Genomic DNA, 18,261 nt, shown 5'->3' with positions numbered 1-18,261 from the left:
TGGGACAAAGATCATTGGGAGAAGAAACCAGCTTTATGAACGAAAGGTCAAAGTATGTCTCCCCAAAACAAAAACACATATACAAGATGCATTGGCTATGTAGCACCCAGTCAGGAATGGTTTCATTATTTCTCTATTCACAAATGGTATGACTTGTAATAATAATCAGATGAAATCATAAAAATGTATATATGTAAAGACATTACATTCATATTTTCTTGACATAAAGTTTTATAAATTTTCATTTATAATTACTTGTTCCATATGTTTTCCAAAACATTTATTTTCTTGCCTGAACTAGACATAATCCTTCAATTTGGGGGTCCCCACCTTAAACAGAATAGCATTATCAAGGTGTAGCTTTAGAATGACTCATCCACAGACAGGAACTTTGGAATTCCTTTTTTTTTTTTTTTTTTGTATTTTGTAGATATCCCATTATATTTTGTATATTTTAGAAATTTGTAAGTTAGACAATAGTGTCACAAACCTCATCACTCAGCTTTCACAATTACTAGTAGTTTGAAAATTTTCCTTCAGTTACAGCAATTATTATTTTTATTTTTTTAAATATTTTTATTTATTTATTATTTGACAGAGAGAGAGCAGAAGCAGGGTGAGTGGCAGGCAGAGGGAGAGGGAGAAGCTGGCTTCCTGCTGAGCAGAAAGCCTGATTTGGGGCTCCATCTCAAGACCCTGGGCTTATGACTTGAGTGGAAGGCAAACACTTACCCAACTGAGCCACCCAGGCTCCCGTATTACAGTTATTTATTTATTTGCTGTTTTAGTCCTAAAATAAATCCTAGATACAGTTTAATTTTGTGCACACACATTACAGCATTCACCTTCAACAAAATCACACTTTTAAAAAACAATCTCACAAGTTATTGCATTTAATATAATTGACAATATTTGCTCAATGCTATCTTAAATTTTGATTCTGCTCAAATTTCCCTTTTGTAAAATTTACCTTTGTAAAAATTTACCTTTGTAAAAATTTACCTTTTTTGCACTTGATATTTATTTATTTATTTTTAAAGATTCATCTATTTATTTATTTATTCATGACAGACACAGAGAGAGAGGCAGAGACACAGGCAGAGGGAGAAGCAGGCTCCATGCAGGGAGCCTGATGTGGGACTAGATCCTGCCTCTCCAGGATCACACCCTGGGCTGAAGGCAGCGCTAAATTGCTGAGCCACCCAGGCTGTCCTGCACTTGATATTGATTTGATTAAGCAAATTAATATTATATTTCCTTATTCAGCTTTTTGTCAGCTTGTTGAGATATACTACAAAATTGTAAGATACTTGAAATGTACTGCGTGATGATATCATATACATGTGCATTGTGACAGGAGTTAATTGACACATCATCACCTCACAGATTAATGTAATTTTTCTTTTTCAGTGAGAACATTTAAGTTCTACTCTCTTAGAAAAATTTAATTATAAAATACAGTGTTATCAACTATAGTGATTTTTTTTTTAAGATTCCACATATAAGTGTTAGCATGCAGTATGTGTCTTTCTCTCCCTAGCTTATTTCACTTGACATAATATCCTCCAGATTCATCTATATTGTTGCAAGTGACAGGATTTCCTTATTTTAAAGCCTGAACAATATTCCATTATATACATACATAATATATGTATCTCACATTGATATATTTTATTATATATATTAAATGTGTATATATATTCCATTTTACATAGAGAATATGTGTATATCACATATATTTACTTTTCATATATTGTGATATATTAATAATGTTAATATAATAGATATTAAATATGGATATGTACATAGATAATCATTTTTGATCCTTTTATTTATTAATGGACACCTGTTATTTTCATAAGTTGGCAATTTGAATAATGCTGTAGTGAATATGGGAGTTCAGATATATCTTTGATAATATGGAATTAACCTCCATACTATCTTTTTATAGTGACTGTACCAATTTACATTACAACTAACAGTACATAAGAGTTTCCTATTCTCCACGTCATCCCAGCGTTTATCTATTTTTCCTTTTTTTTTTCTATCTTTTCAATAGTAGCTCTTCTAGCAGGTTTGAGGTGATATCATGATGATTTTCCTGATTAGTGATATTGAGCATCTTTTCAAGTACCTGTTGGCCAATTATAGGTCTTCTTTGGACCCACCCAATGTCATTTCATATATTCCTTCTCTCCTTTATTCTAAAACAGATTTCCTTCTCCTTAGCTTTTAATACTATTTATTGGTTGAAGATATTGGATAATTTGTCCTGTAGCATCTGGCTGATTTCAACTTTATGGTGTTTTCTAACATGTACCTTTATCTTTTATATTTCTAACACACTGGTTATTTAATATGGAGGCCTTATTAATATTAAATTTCTTTTTTGTGTAAAAATACTTCATGTTAACAGTTTTGTGTATGTTGTGCTGCAGCAAATCAGGTGGTCTATAGTGTCTGATTTTCTAAATTTACTTTAAGTTTGATCAGCGAGTTCTGATGTGGTCATATTGATTCATTCATTTTTCTCTATCACAACATTTCCAACTTGTTTTGCTTAACTAGTGATGTGTTTTATATAGGTTACTTATTTCACTAGGGATTGCAAATGATGATTTTCTAATTTTATCAACATTTCTGCAGTTATTTCTTTTAGTCTTTAAGAACTCTCATTGATCAGTTATAGTTACCCTGAAATTGAATTGTACAGGAAATACCATATCAATGCTTGGTTAGATTTGTGCATTTATTTTTTTAGAATAACTAATTGCATGTGTTTCAATGATTTACAGTCAATATTCTGTTTGATGCTCCAATTGTCTTGCACTTAGCCAGTGACTATCCTTCCAAGTTGGAGCCCAGGTTCTTTTAGGGACATTGATATTTTCAATGCTTTCTGGCAAAACAAAATGCCTGGGACATCCTATATATTTACTGCCCCGGATGTAGATTTATCCATTTCTCCAAAGAGCTCTTGTTCTTTTAATCACATTTAGAGATCACAATCTGAAGACTCCATGTGTTCACTGCTACTGGTTTGTCGTGAATATTGAAAAAGAAAAAGCAAGGAAATAATTACTATTTAGAAAAATAGAAAAAAATCATATGTTTGTATATTTTTTCTAATGCTTAGAAAAATCATTAAGTCTAAGTTTCATTAATTTCTTCTATTTTTATTCTATTTATTTCGCTTACACACAAAATCTTTTCTCCTAATGACTTCTACATCATTCCTTATTTGCTTTAACCTGTATTTATATTTAATATTTCAAAATACCATTGTTCTTACTAAAATGAAGACTATGATGCAGTTTAAGATTGTTTTGATCATTTTTCTACTGTAACTCGCAGTAAGAATATAGAGTCATTGATGTAATTTTTATCTGTGTTGTTGTAGCACCAGTTTTATTTAAAAGTTACATTCTTTGGTTTCAATTTACCTTTGACTTTTAGTTACTATGGTAAAGGATTGTTTTAGAAATCAACCTGGTGAAGGCAGAGTTTTTCCCATATGGGATTAGAAATTTATCTCAGGTATGGATTTTTCTTTGTGGTTTTCAATTCTTTTTCCAGCATCACTGTGTATAGACAAACAGAAACAACTAATTCATAGCCATCGTGTTCCATGCAACATTACCTCTGACCAAAGAACACTTAAAAGATAGAGGGCAGCAATGAAATTGAGTTCATGGAATTCTCTACTCGTAGCACATACTCCAACATCCAGAAACAGAGTAGTGAAATGGTCTACTGACAGCTCAGTGATGATACCAGTCAGGAGACAACTCCTTGTGTGGCTGGCCTTAAACCAGTGCCTTAAGCTGCTGCCAAGCATTTGATGTCATTTCCTACTGCCTGAATGCAGGGCTTTTCTTCTTCATCTCTTCACCCTGCCTCTATCACTGTAGATCTTGTAGATCACCTAGTTATAAAGTAGTTTGGGAAACTCATTTACATACAGAGATACTTGAGCACATTATGTCACTAGATTTATTGAAATTATTTTTTTTTTCCTATCGCCATCTTAATTGCTCTGTTTCCGTGGAGAGATTTGGAGAAATTTAGAAACACGAATGACCATTTTTTCCCACCTGCTCACTTATTTTTTAAACTACAGTGGTACATTACTCATTCAGATCTGGCTTTCAATCCTAAATGTCATCAGATCTTTTCTCTCACATTTCTTTAGGAAAGTATTCCTGAAAAATTTTTTGATTTGGAGCCAGCAGGACAGGTTTTGATTTCTGTCTAGGTGACTTATTTGATGTGAGAATTTGAATAATGTACTTAATTTTCAGAAACTTCAACTATCTTTTCTGAAAAAGTGATAATCCTACTTACCTTAGACAGTAAGGAATAAAATAATGTCCGGGCAGCCCGGGTGGTTCAGCGGTTTAGCCCCACCTTCAGCCCAGAGCGTGATCCTGGAGATGGGGTATCAAGTCCCACGTTGGGCACCCTGCATGGAGCCTGCTCCCTCTGCCTGTGTCTCTGCCTCTCTCTCTCTCTGTGTCTCACATCAATAAATAAATAAAATCTAAAAAAAAAAAAAAAAAAGGAAAGAAAAAATGAAAAGAAAACATTAAAAAAAAAAGATTAATTTCTTAGGCACAATGTTGAGACATGGATATTTTCCCTTTTCCCCATTGTGATTTAATTTTCTGTTTTCTTACATTTCAATAGTTGAAGACATCAATTAACAAACAATTTCTATTTTTCTTTGCAAACACTGCACCTTGGGAGTAAATTCCTTAAGAGAAAAATTGTCTAGCATCCAAAGATATTGAAGGAAGCACATTGGTTTATTTCTTTTCAATAAAGTGTTTACCAAATGTATATTGTCATAGCAATTCCATCAAGAAACTTCTGACAGCAAGCCATCAAAAAACCTAACCACATTGGCTAAAGAGATCGGTTTCATTAAAAATATTGATCACTCATGTCTTCCAAAGTACTTATGCTGATTTGTCAGACATATTCAGTTTAAAAATAGTGAAAAAAATAGTAGTGTTATATATGTAATATATGTTTGTAGCAGATATGTGTAGTACTTGACTTTAAAATATAAATTCCTAGAAATTGAGGACCTTGTCGTGTCTATTTTGTGTATCACTCCTAACATATTGTGAGAGATCAATAAATATTAAACCAACATATTGTGCTTCCACAAAACTAGACATGAATTCAGAAAGTGACAATATAAGCACTGGGCAAAATATCTCATTTGGAACTAACCATATAAAGAGGCAATAGGGAACAGATTAAAGGGCACTGTGGTCTCATTCCACAAGTTTAGTTGGAAAATAAACCAGAGAATATGGGAATATGTGATTGTATAGCTTTCCTATAGGCTCATCCCTTCTGGGCTCCACGGGGTTTTACAACAGTATCTTTCCTCTTCACTGCAAATCTGTGATGCTCACACATTGACAGCAGTTAGTTCTTCTACTTATTGAACTAAAATTTTAGTGTGACAGTTGTTCCCTCAATGACTAATGAAGAGTCAGAAAAACATAAACCACATTCAATTCAGTTCTACACAACCTTGGGTTGATTATTTTCAAGATGATAGTAGAGAAGTTAAAGTAAATGAAGCACATAGTCCATATTTTCTTTAAACAGTATTTTATAGATTCTTTCACTTAGTAAAGCTGTATCTTTAGTCTTGAACCGCATTCAGGTGCACCTTATATGGTCTCATTTGTCACATATCAGCAGGCAAACAGAGCGTTTAAAAATTACTATGATCTATGCTTTGTGTTTTCATAATATAACATTTTTACTTTTAGCACTGTCGAAAATATTAAAATATTACAAACACAGTATTTAGTCTTTTCAATTACTCTGCAGGAAGAAGAGGTATTGTTTTTCTCAATAGAGAGATGAAAATCTGACCCTAAGAAAAATTATGTAATTTGCATAAGCTCATTAGCAAGAGGCCAGGCCAGAACTTGGGCCTCTGGGCTCTACTCTGCCACATATTTTTAAAGTGATACACTGGTTGAATTCATTAGTACTGAGTTATGTATTGAGTGCCCACTATGTGTCAAGAAGGGCTACTCTGCTAAAAACGGTAGAAAAGGTCACTTCCTTCCTGAGCTCTGTAACCTAATGAAACATCTATACAAATAAATGAAGTAATAACACAATGTGTTAAGTGCAATAAAAGCAATACAGAGTGTGAGATACAGGACACCAGAGACGGACTGTGGTCATAGGGCTGCCAGACTAAGAAAAAACAAAAACAAGATACCAGGTAAATCTAAATTTCAATTAACCAGCATTTTCTGTTTGCATGTTTATGTCCTATGTAATATTTGTAACACTCAAAACATTGTTTAACTGAAGTTCATATTCAACTAAGCATCCAGTGTTTTACCCTTACCAGCTTCTTTCGGAAGTGACATTTGACCTAGGACCTGAATAAACTAAAGAGCTAACTATACAAAGATTCAAACAAAGAACATTCCAATAGAAAATCAGCTAAGTTCTGAATCCAGAAGGCTCTTGAGAAACCTGAAGAAGCCAGTATGTCTTGATTTTGGTGAATGAGGGTGATAACAGTGCAAGATGAGGCTGAAGAGGTAAACAGAAGCCAGAAATATAGAGTCCTCTGGGTAAGGGATATGGACTATATTCTTAGTACTTCATATTAAGAGATTGTAAATTAGAAAGGCGATGACTGACTTTTGCTTTAAAAAAAAGACCCTTCTGGCTTCTGTGTAGAAAAGAGGTTGAAGATGGGAGCAAAAACTAAAGCAGGGTGCATGATGGGAGATTATTTTCAAGGTTCAGGGAGAAAATCTTGGCTTGAATTCAGGGATGATGGTACGCACAGAGAAGTAGATGGATTTGAATTTGACCCTTCTGTCAGAACCCAGAAGGCATGCTCATAGATTCGATATGAGGGATGAAAATGGGATGAATTAAGAACCCCTAGGTTTTGGACTCTGGTGTATAGTGATGGAATTCCCCGCGATTAAGCAGAATGTATAAAGAAAAACTCAGGGATAGGTGTTGATAATCAAATGATCTTTTTTTTTTTTTTAAAGATTTTATTTATTTATTCATGAGAGACACAGACAGAGAGAGAGGCAGAGACACAGGCAGAGGGAGAAGCAGGCTCCATGCAGGGAGCCTGACGTGGGACTCGATCCACGTCTCCAGGATCACGCCCTGAGCCAAAGGCAGCGCTAAACCGCTGAGCCACCCCAGGCTGCCTCAAATGATCTATTTTCGGCATAAGTTTGAGAGGTCTGCTAGATTTTAAAATGGAGATGCCAAATCAATGATTGATTCTTATCCAAGAAAACAGAATGAAAGTCCTCAATGAGAGTGACATTTAGAGCAAGATCTGAGAAAATATCACAAAGAAAAAGGACATGTAGAGAAAATCCAAAGTTTCATAACTAAGGTCTGAAAAATTTAAAGGAGTAAAAATCAGCAACAGAAAATGAGAAGGAGGTCCTATAATGTTAGGTCACAGAAGCTAAGAAGAACAATGTTTTATAAAGAGTAGGATGACCGATCACCTTTTTCTGAATATACTGCTGAGACTTACAGTGGGTTCAAGACAAGCGTATACATCTGATTTGGTCAAATGGCACTCACACTGAGAAAAAAGAGCTCTTCAAAAGTATTAACTGAAAAATTCAAACTTGATCTCTAGCTATTTTGGAACTGAAATTTGTGTTTGTTGAAACAGTTTATGTTGCTATTTGTGGGGGATTCAAGCATTAGAAACTCTCTAATATATTAAGATGAGTGGAGGTATTCCTCTTCTAAAATACTGTTCCCTATTTACTTCCTTATCAAGCATTTATTTTGCGTCTATTATATACAATAACTAATTTAATTTTCCGGATAAAAGGAAGTTGCTAATATATTTCTTAATCTCAGGAATGAAAGTAGAAGAAATGGAAAAGTCTGTAACAAACTGTACAACAGTACCATTTTATAAGGGCTAAAATAGAAATGTTAATAAAGTTGTACAAAATTTTGTTTGGGATATTTGGTGAATGTACATTTGAACCAAAACACCAAATAATATGCCAATCCTTGAATTTCAATTAAAGGAGTACTTTCCAAATGATTGGTCCTTCTTGCTGATCCCTAGAAGCTGAAGCTGGTGAATCACTTGGTAAAAAATCAGTATTGTTGCATATCCTACTTTGTCTTTTGGCATTCACAAGGAAAGATTAGTGCTACATTATTAAAGTGGTTGATGTTAACTTCATCCTAAAAGTTCCTTATTTCAGTGTAGAGTGCAGAATACTATGAGAGGAGGCTTAAAATACATTAAATCTATCAATTATAATGTTGACTGCAATATACTGAAACTATTTTTGATCTGAACGATCCAAGCACATTTTCTATACTTTGTTAGTTTAATCTTGTCAAATTCACTGAAAAACAATCAAAACGAGATGTGTTTTTATCCTTTAAGAGTGAATCCATGGCATTGCGCTTTATATATCAATCTATATTTGTACCTTCCCTGGAGACAAGGAGAGCTCATCTTTGTGCTCCTGATGCGTATTTATGCTTCATTGTTTTGTATCCAATTAAAATGTATTATACATTTCACAGAAAAGTAATTTGTTTTGTGGTTATATCTGTGAAAAAAGTATGTGTTTAATCTTTCCATAATGCTTAATTGGAGGAAGTTACTTAGAGAAAGTAGCCTTAGAAAAAGGAGTTTGGATGGATGAAAATACCATTACTGAGGTTTTGTAAATTTTTTTTTTAATTTTTTTTATTTATTTATGATAGTCACAGAGAGAGAGAGAGAGAGGCAGAGACACAGGCAGAGGGAGAAGCAGGCTCCATGCACCGGGAGCCTGACGTGGGATTCGATCCCGGGTCTCCAGGATCGCGCCCTGGGCCAAAGGCAGGCGCTAAACCACTGTGCCACCCAGGGATCCCATTACTGAGGTTTTGAAGGGAATGAAATGCTATGTCAAATCATGTCGAGGAAAAAATTCTCAAATTCAAAAACACTACATATGTAATTCTCTCAAAAATTGATTTAATGTCTCCATAGCTTTGAAAATATCATCCTTATCCAACAGTCTTCAAAAAGAGTTATCAGTGGAGCCTTTCTTAGTTTATGATAACAGCATAACTAATGACTATTCTGGAGAATTAGTGGTATTGCTGACAAAAAATGAAGAGATTAATTATAGTAATATGAATAGTTTCTATACTTTTTCCATAAATAATTTGTACAAAACCATGAAAACTTATAATGTGATCATTATCACACCCAAATGTCCATATTTGTGGTTGTTCATGTAAACAAGGAAATAGTAATATAACTCTTCCAAAGCATCTTCAATTGATTAGCTGTGTCATTGGAGTAAATTTTGGGTTCCAATTCTAATATTTAAAAAAGAGAAAAAAAATTGGTTCTAATTAAAAAATTACTACTACTACTACTACTTCTACTACTACTACCAATTAACCTAATATTTATTGAACACTTACAACGTTCCTAATCACTTAGCATGCATTATATCATTAATGTTTACAATATTCATATGTGTTAGGTAAAATATTTTCCTCATTCTTATGAAAACTTGCCCAGGGAGTTTAATGAAACAGCTTAGTGTTGTCAGTGAGTGGTGGGATCAAAATTCAACAAATGCTGATGTGTCTTTAGGCATCTTTAGTCTTGTACCAAATAGTGTACCATGACACCTTTTTCTTTCTGTACATTTTTTTCCTAGAGTTATTTACTTCAATTTTCATTTCTTGGGTATTTTATATTGCTATTTATAATTCTTCCAAACTCTCTATCAGAATAGAATTTCCCACGTGGCAAAGCACATCAGGTGATGTATCAGTTCCAATTAATTTTCTTTCCTGGAGTCTGTCCTCTTGGCACTTTCTATTCTTTTGCCCCTATTTGTACTCTAGTTCTGTAGGCCAACAGTACAGCTGGCTCTCCTCTTACTGATCTTCTTTGGATCAATTTTCTCCATTTTGCTAGAAAGTGGCTTCCAGAAAAGTATGGATAATGATTTGCATAAATGGTACATTTTTGAGATATTGTAAGCTTGAATGTATTTCCATTTTACCATCATTTTTAATTGAAATTTTTACTGATAAAGAAACCCAGTTGAAATTATTTTTCTTTAGAATTTTGAAGGCATTGTGCCTTTGACATCTCACTTCTGATAGTTCTGTTGGGGAATCAAATGCCATGTTAACACAATTGTTTACATGTATTTATCTTCTTTTCCCCCCTCATTTTAGCCTCTTCACATTATCTTCACTTTTCAGAAGTGAGAAAATATGTATTGGAAGACAATGCTCTGTGAATATTTTTACATTGATCATGATTTGCTGAACAAGGATTGCTAATGACCAAGGTTAAAAGTATGCTTGAATGGCAAACATGCATTGCACATTAGAAATTGCCTATTTCTAAAAAAATAATAAAAAAATAAAATAAAAGAAAAGAAATTGCCTATTTCTTTGATAGGATTTAAAGTCTTCTCTGTCCTGAAGCTCTTTCTTCAGATTACAGAGATGAGGTAAAGGTAGAGATTTTCTCCTTTTTCTAGAGAGGAATTGTTTATATTTCAAAGCAAAGAATTTCTTACTCTTCTCTCTCTCTCTCAATCTCCTCAGATGTAGGAGAGCTAGATATCTCTTAATCCTGTACAAGCTACAAGAATTTGGAGTTTTTGTTTTGTTTTGTTTTTTGTTTTTTGTTTTCTTGTGATGCAACCCTATAGCATATGCAGACTAGAACAGGCCCTATCCCTTGAATCATTCTTTGGGGAATTGGGGTGTGGGGAACTGGTATTTTGATGCTACTCTGCTACCATGACTAATAAAAGGTTCAAACTCTCACCTGGACATTGCAGGTTGACTAACATTTAAGTGGGTAAAATCTTAGATCTTCACAATCTCAGGTGCAAAAACATGTTCAATGTGAGTCATTTGTTCATTATTTGTTCAAGAGACCCTCAATCTAGAAATTTATTTCATTTAGTCTAAGATACTTCCTTTTATTGACTTTTGATGACTCACTTTCCTCTGTTTTCTCTGTTCTCTCTTTCTGGGATTTCTATTACTTATATGTTAGAGCAGACTCCACTTTTCTTATTTTTCTTTCTTTTCAATTTTCCATGTTTTGTTTTTGATGTTGAGATTGCTATAATTCCTTCAGTATGACGTATATTTAATGTTCTAAGCAATATAAAAAAAACAAGATTTTTATATTTTGACTCGATTTTAAAGCAGTTTCTTTTATGTCCTGTGTCTTTTAAATATAATTAATTATTGTTTCATGAGTAAAAATACCTCACCATTTTGAATATATTATATTCTCAGATATTATAATATCTAACTTTTTACTCAAGAACTTCTTTTTCTTGTTTGATAATGTTTCTCACTGTCATTCCTCAAATCCAAATATTTTTGCAATGTCTACTCATATAAAATTTTGAGGCACTAAATAGCTAATGATAAACATTGTGGAAATATGAGGATAGGCCAGGGACTTGCCAATTGTTAGGATTTCTTGGCAGGGAATTCCCAAATGTGAGCCTGTGCTAGTCTTTTCTCTGGGACCATTTAGTTGCTAACTGAGGTGAAGTGATGGAAGGGAGTGGATGCTGATGTGTGACTATCATCATCCTAAAACTGAGCACCCCAGGGAGGTTGGAGATTTTAATCATTCAATGTAAAGATTTTCATTTAACCCTACTCTTTCAGATTTTGCTTTTACTGTGCTCCTCTGTGACTGAGATCCCAGAGTCTGGGCCCTTCTAGCTAAGTTTCTTTATAGAATAAGCTAAGCATTGAGAATAGTCAGTTTGCCCCATATTTAGAAGATAGCATGGAGTTGACATGGGGAATATAACATGTTTTTTTTCCTTACACAGGCTTTCTAACAAATTCTCTGTTTCAGTCATGCCTTCATTCTCTCCTTCCTACTTATCAGGCACATCCAAAGCCTTAGGATTTGTGGTCTTCAATAGAGAAACTCATATTTCTTCTTCTTAGAATTCATTTGTTCTGGTCTGGTGTTCAGCTTATTTTTCTGCTAATTTCTTCATGTTATTATCACCCTTCAAAATATTAGTCATCTATTTTTTTTTATTCTCTTATACTTTTTTATCCTACTTTTTTGAAGTAGGATAATATTTTTTTTCAAAAAGATTTTTATTTTAAAAATTTTAATATTTTGTTTCAACTCAGGTTGAGCTGAGTTTCAGGAGGGAATATATCTAAAATATGTGTTCAATTCCCTATGTTAATTTGGAAATCCAAATTCACTTTTTGTTTCAAGTTAAACAAGTATATATTTTGTTTACTGTTACCTTGAGTTCTATATTAAGCTTTTTTATCTTAGTTTTTATACTAGCCATTATCTACTATGTCCTAAACAATAGCCATAAATCTGATTAAAATATCATTAAAAAAAGTCTAATTACTCAATAATCTGAATAGTCTATTCATTTATTGAGTCAACAACTATTCAGTGAATGCTTGAACTAAATGAGTTAATAAGAAAGCGAGGCTTCCTACTGCCTGTGAGAGCACATTCAATGAGGAAGCCAGGTATTAAACAATAGGCCTTATTATTAACTACAATAACTATTTTTATATAAATCATCATATGCTTTAACTATAATTTATATAGTGTATAAGATGGTTATACATTCTATATAGAATGTAGAAGAGGAAAGAAGGTTTAGAAATGCTAGACACAGTACGAGAAGGGCAAGTTGAAGTATTAACTGACAGTCTGCCTAAGCCTTATTTAGAGGTTGGTATCTGAGCAAGGACCTTAGGAAGGTAATGGAAAAAATCAAATGGATATTTAGTAAAGAAATGAATATGTAAACAAAGATACCAGTGCAGTAATGTGTCTCCCAACTGTTATGTTCAAGGAATAGCTAGGAACCTTGTTGGAACAGGATGCAACAAATACTGGCATGAATTTCAATATGCACCCAAGGCATTATGTACATTATAAATGGATTTTGAATTTTATAAACTGAAGACTTCAGTAGTTCACTGTATTACGGAATTCACTTTTTGTTCTTTCTGTTATTCTGCTGAACATAACTGAATGTTTATTCCTATAAGTATTTTTTTTACAGATTTTATTTATATATTCATGAGACAGAGAGACAGAGAGAGAGAGAGAGCAGAGACACAGGCAGAGGGAGTAGCAGGCTCCATGCAGAGAGCCCGATGTGGAACTTGATCCCTGGACTCCAGGATCATGCCCTGGGCATGAAGGCAGGTGTTAAACCACTGAGCCACCCAGGGATCTCTTTTTCCTATATATATAAAAGCTGTATTTGTGTTAATTTTCTGGATTTTTGCCCCCAAGAATATTGCACTGTTTCCTCTCAAGCCTGCCTATCATAAATGTACCTTTTCCTTGTAGTTTTAGTTCTGTATTTCATGCTGTAAATGACTATGTTTCACTGTTTTTTTTTTAAGTTTATTTATTTATTTTTTTAGTAATCTCTACAGCCAATGTGGGGCTTGAACTCATGACCCCGAGATCAAAAGTTGCATACTCTTCTGACTGAACCAGCCAGTTGCCCTATCTCTCACTTTTTTACTTTGTTTCAGAAATAACTGACACAAATTAAAAATACATTAAATGAATAAGATATCTCCATAAATTTTTAGGGAAGGAATTATGATCGTATCCAAAATACTCTAATAATTTTTACCAATAATTTTATCAACAAAATTAGTTGCACCATGAAAACAACTTTTATATGAGCAATAAATAAGTTGGAAGTAAACAAGTCTATCGCAAAAATGTAATATAATGGATATGGCATTTTTGCAACTAAAGGAAGAACTTAATATTGATTTGGTGGAGGAGGGTTGTGAGAGACACATTCCTTGGAAGGTGATATAGAATCAGATGAGCAATTTTCAGGCAGGCAGGCAGGCAGGCAACCTTTATGCCTTGAAGTCTTATACTCAAACTGCTCTTAAAAATAAATGTATAATGCCAAAACATCTTTAAGTGAGGATAGAATGGGGTGGGGTGAGAAGAGATTAAATACAAAATATTTCAAAATATATGGAAATAGAATCTGGGCCTCAGTGAAGATTCATAAAAGATGCTACCTCTTTATCCCACGTGTTGGGATGAGAAAACCATTTTGGGTCCATGTAAATATGGTACAGGGTTCAGTTTATTCTTTCTGATATTCCCTGACCAGAAATAGCTGAGTCAAGTGAAGTATCAAATATATGTATTCACCTGAAACAGTCAGGTCAAAATCACGACTTCTTACAATTATTTAGTAAACTCGATGGCAAAAAAATAATTCACTCTGTGAAAGGTAGTATAAGTTTTTCAGGTCCATTTTGACAAGAATGAATAAAGCCATCATTAAGTGAATAAGATGTTTTAAACACTGAATTGAATCTATAGCTACTTCAGACCAGATCCTTGCACTTGTCACTCATCATTCATTAAATGAATGAATACGTACATACATACATACATATATATGTACATCTATACCAATGAGTTTAAATGGACCTCTATCCAGAATAAATTAGTGTATCAAAGGCTCAGGCAGTTTTCTCCTAAACTGTTTTAATTTTTACAAATTATTATTATTTATATTGACTTAAGGAGTCTTTGTTAACCTCCTAGTTAAATGTATCCTCAAATCTGGTTTATTTGTGTTAACTAGTTAAAAAAAACAAATCCTTTTTACTTTTTAGTTTTTGATGATAGCAATTTAAGAAATTCTAAAATCAAATGTTTAAAACAAAGAATGTCCACATAAGTCATAAAGGCATGTTTCTCTCTGACAGCATGTCTATTCAGATAAGACATAAGTATAAATGTACCAAGCATGCACTGTGATTTTAGACTTCCTCCTTCATGTGCAGGAACGCAACCAAATTAAGTCCTCTGAAAGAATAAACTTAGAAATAGGATGCAGTGTTTGTTTGCATAGATGTGTGCACACTTATGTATGCTATATCCCTCATGTTATTTTTTTCTCTCTTTTCCTGAGATTGGAGTCCATGGATGATCAAAGGGCACCAATTACAATGGCTCACTTACTGAGCATGTTAAAGGGCTTTAGGACCTCTGTTTTGTTGTTGTTGTTGTTGTTGTTGTTCTAAATGTTGGAGATTGGTTAGTTTCTCTTGCTAATGATTTGACAACACTGCACAAAAGGCATTGAGGAGCTATCAGATATTTTCAGGCATTTCATATGAGAAATTTCCTGCCCTTCTTATTAATCACAAGAATATCTTTTTATTGTCCTCTTTCCAATCATATTCACACACTACTTAAGATTTCAAAGGATAATTTCATTATCACTTAATATTTTATTACCACCCTGTACTATGTGTTTAAATGAAAATTTCTTAAAATTCCAGTTAATGGCAAGAGAAAATAGAGAACAGAATAAATATATAATAAGGTGTGCTATTTGGCTACTATGATTATTTTTTTATAGTATCTTGAACAGTTAACTTCTGGCTTAACTGTAAAGCCCAAGTCTCAATTAAGTTTATATTTCAGTGGTCACCAATTACTATAGAATAATTTGATTGAAATATAATATGATGTGGTTGAGTTTACTGTTTTTCTAGTAAAGGAAAGGGCATTTTAACATCTAGAAATGCCTTATAAGTAGAATGAGGGAAAACCAAGACATCCATGATTTAGCTTCACAACAAAATTTCTATCTCCCAAACAAACTCAGAAGTTAATAATAACATTGGAATTTATGAATATTGATAATTATCTTAGCAAAGGTGTATAGTTTTCTTAAAAACTCAACATACTTGAGTCCCCATTAAGGAGATGGATTGCCTACCTTTAAACTCACGTTCTATACTTGCTAACTTAGCAAGTTTGAAAGAGTTTCTCAATTTCTTCCAGATACAGTTCCTTTCTCTCTAAAATAAATGTAATGCCTACTGCTTTAATGCCTACTGCATAGCTATTTTTATGGTTAAATGACATAATGATTGGAAAGTACTTAACATGGCACAGACATGCAGACATGGGACAGTTGTTAGTTGTCACTGCCATTGCTACTGCTGTTGATGTTGCTATCATCTTTAGAAAGCTTCAACTATTAGGTGGCTTAGTTGGTTAAGCATCTGACTCAGTTTCAGTTCAGGTAATGATCTTGTGGATCATGGGATTGAGCTCCACATTGAACCCAAGCTCAGCAGAGACTCTGCTTAAAGATTCTCTCCCTCTGCCCCTCCCTCCACTCATGCTCTCTTTCTCTTTAAAATAAATAAATCTTAAAAAAAAAAAAAAAAGCTCGAACTATTAGAAAGTTTCCCTTCCATGAAGACAAAAATCTCATATTTGTAAATTTTATTTTCTCTTTCCACAATTTTTTTGCTTGATGAAGACAGTCAAGATAAAGCTCGATAGGTTTTAAGTGATACTTTCCACTAGATGTGGGATATATTTTAAGATTTTAAGAATATTTGCAATTTTTAAAATTTATGGGTTAAGAGTTAAGGTAGTTATCTAATTTATTGTTCCAAATAGGACTTATTTATTTATAAAATATTTTATTAATTTATTTTAGAGAGATGGAGAGAAAGGGAGAGAGCAGGGAGGAGGACTAGAGGAAGAAGGAGAGAATCTCAAGCAGATTCTATACTGAATGCAGAGCCTGATGCAGGGCTTGATCCCACAACCCAGAGATAATGACCTGAGCCAAAATCAAGACTTACTTGCTTAACTGACTGAGCCACCCAAGTGTCCCCCTCCCCCAACTATGACTGTTTTAAAATTAAGAATGGTTCTTATTAATTACGTGGGAACCACAAATTGAATACACGATTGAACCTCACTTATGCTATTATATACTTTTAAAATAAGAAATACTAATAGGGAATTTTGTAATGTTCACCCTGAAAGTATCTGTTATGCTATTACCTATAATAGGCTAGAAAATAAAAGAAGCACGTGTCCCTGTGTTTAAATCTGTCTCATTACAAAGGCAATATGATTTGGGAAATAATTTTAACAACAGCTCTCTGAAATTTTCCATAGCTTTGTGAGAGACAAGAGTAAATCTTAGGATACTAGGAAGCTTAGAGAATGTTCATTGCAATCTCTCATATTATAGATAGGGAAGTTGTGACTGATACATAAACTCACCTAAAGTCATATTATTGTTGAGTCCAGTCTTCTAATCACAGGCCATTTTAGTTCCATTTGTATGTCACAAAGGCTTATAGGAGCAAAAATATAGACCAAGTAAGTGAAGAAGGAAATCCATATTTCCACTGAGTCATTTGTTATTGAGGGTAAACACAAAAAAAGTCACATGTGGTGAGGATTAAACCAAAACTATACTCCTATTTTTCAGTTTTGGGGGGAGCATACCATAAAGATGTTTATTGATATGATAACATTTGTATTTTATGCATCTTGTTATATTTTGGTTTATTAAAAGACAAGACAGTGATCACTCAAATGAAATAGATTTACTTTGCAATACATTTCTTTAAATTATCAAGTAAATGCTGTAAACACCATTTCTAGTTTCTCTGAAGTCTTCCAAAGCTGTACTACAAAAAATAAAATAAATAAATAAAGTTGTACTACAGTAGGTCATCAATTTTGGAGAGGTGATATTGGTAAGATTTCATGATAGGCAAAGCATGTGAATATTGCATGCATTTAAATATGGAATAATAACTAATCATCTATAGAGGAATTTGCAGGAGCCAAGACTATTTGTCTTTTTTTCTTGCTAGGAATATGCATACGTCTTGATTTTTATACTCCTAAATGATTTGATAAATACCTGTACCCTTTTTGAAAAATGGAAACAGAACCATTTTACACTCTGACAAGTGCCACAAAGTCTTTTTGTTTCCTCATTCCCTGTTTCTAATTATGTTGTAAGTTTTCTCTGAATACATAAGATTTATGGTAATTTTAAAAAGTAGAGTGCAACAAGGTGTACTAAAATATTTTATTAAGAGTAACTGAATATGTTGGTATTTAAAACTTAGTTAAAAAAGAACAAGCAAATGAGAAACTGAACAAAGAGTAGGAATATTAGATATCCAACATGGATTTGTTCCCTCTTCTCCTGTAGCCAAATTAGAGATGTGTAATGATGTTTTGTTAAGTGATTCAATGGGAGTCACTTGTTCTCACCACTCATTGAGCTGCACAATTGTCCTGCTTTCTTTAGGAGTCATCTCTCCAAAGGTAGCTGGGTAAGCACAATAAAACAATGAAACAATGTG

The 18,261-nt window shown here is 33.3% G+C and overlaps 1 long non-coding RNA gene across 9 annotated transcripts in view; it reads left to right on the top strand.

Moving 5' to 3' along the window:
• Nucleotides 1–18,261, top strand: part of LOC144301721 (uncharacterized) — a 185,367-nt gene that overhangs the window by 61,294 nt on the left and 105,812 nt on the right. Inside the window, exon 3 of one of the 9 annotated variants that reach the window (XR_013368470.1) lies at nt 10,261–10,279. The exons of the other annotated variants lie outside the window; for them this stretch is intronic. This is a non-coding gene — a long non-coding RNA (uncharacterized LOC144301721). Of the gene's footprint in view, nt 1–10,260; nt 10,280–18,261 lie in introns of those variants that run through there. 9 annotated transcript variants of the gene reach the window in all.

This window comes from Canis aureus, chromosome 30 (assembly GCF_053574225.1).
Source record: "Canis aureus isolate CA01 chromosome 30, VMU_Caureus_v.1.0, whole genome shotgun sequence".
Lineage (NCBI taxonomy): Eukaryota > Metazoa > Chordata > Mammalia > Carnivora > Canidae > Canis > Canis aureus.
This window is presented reverse-complemented; position numbering and strand designations above follow the sequence as displayed.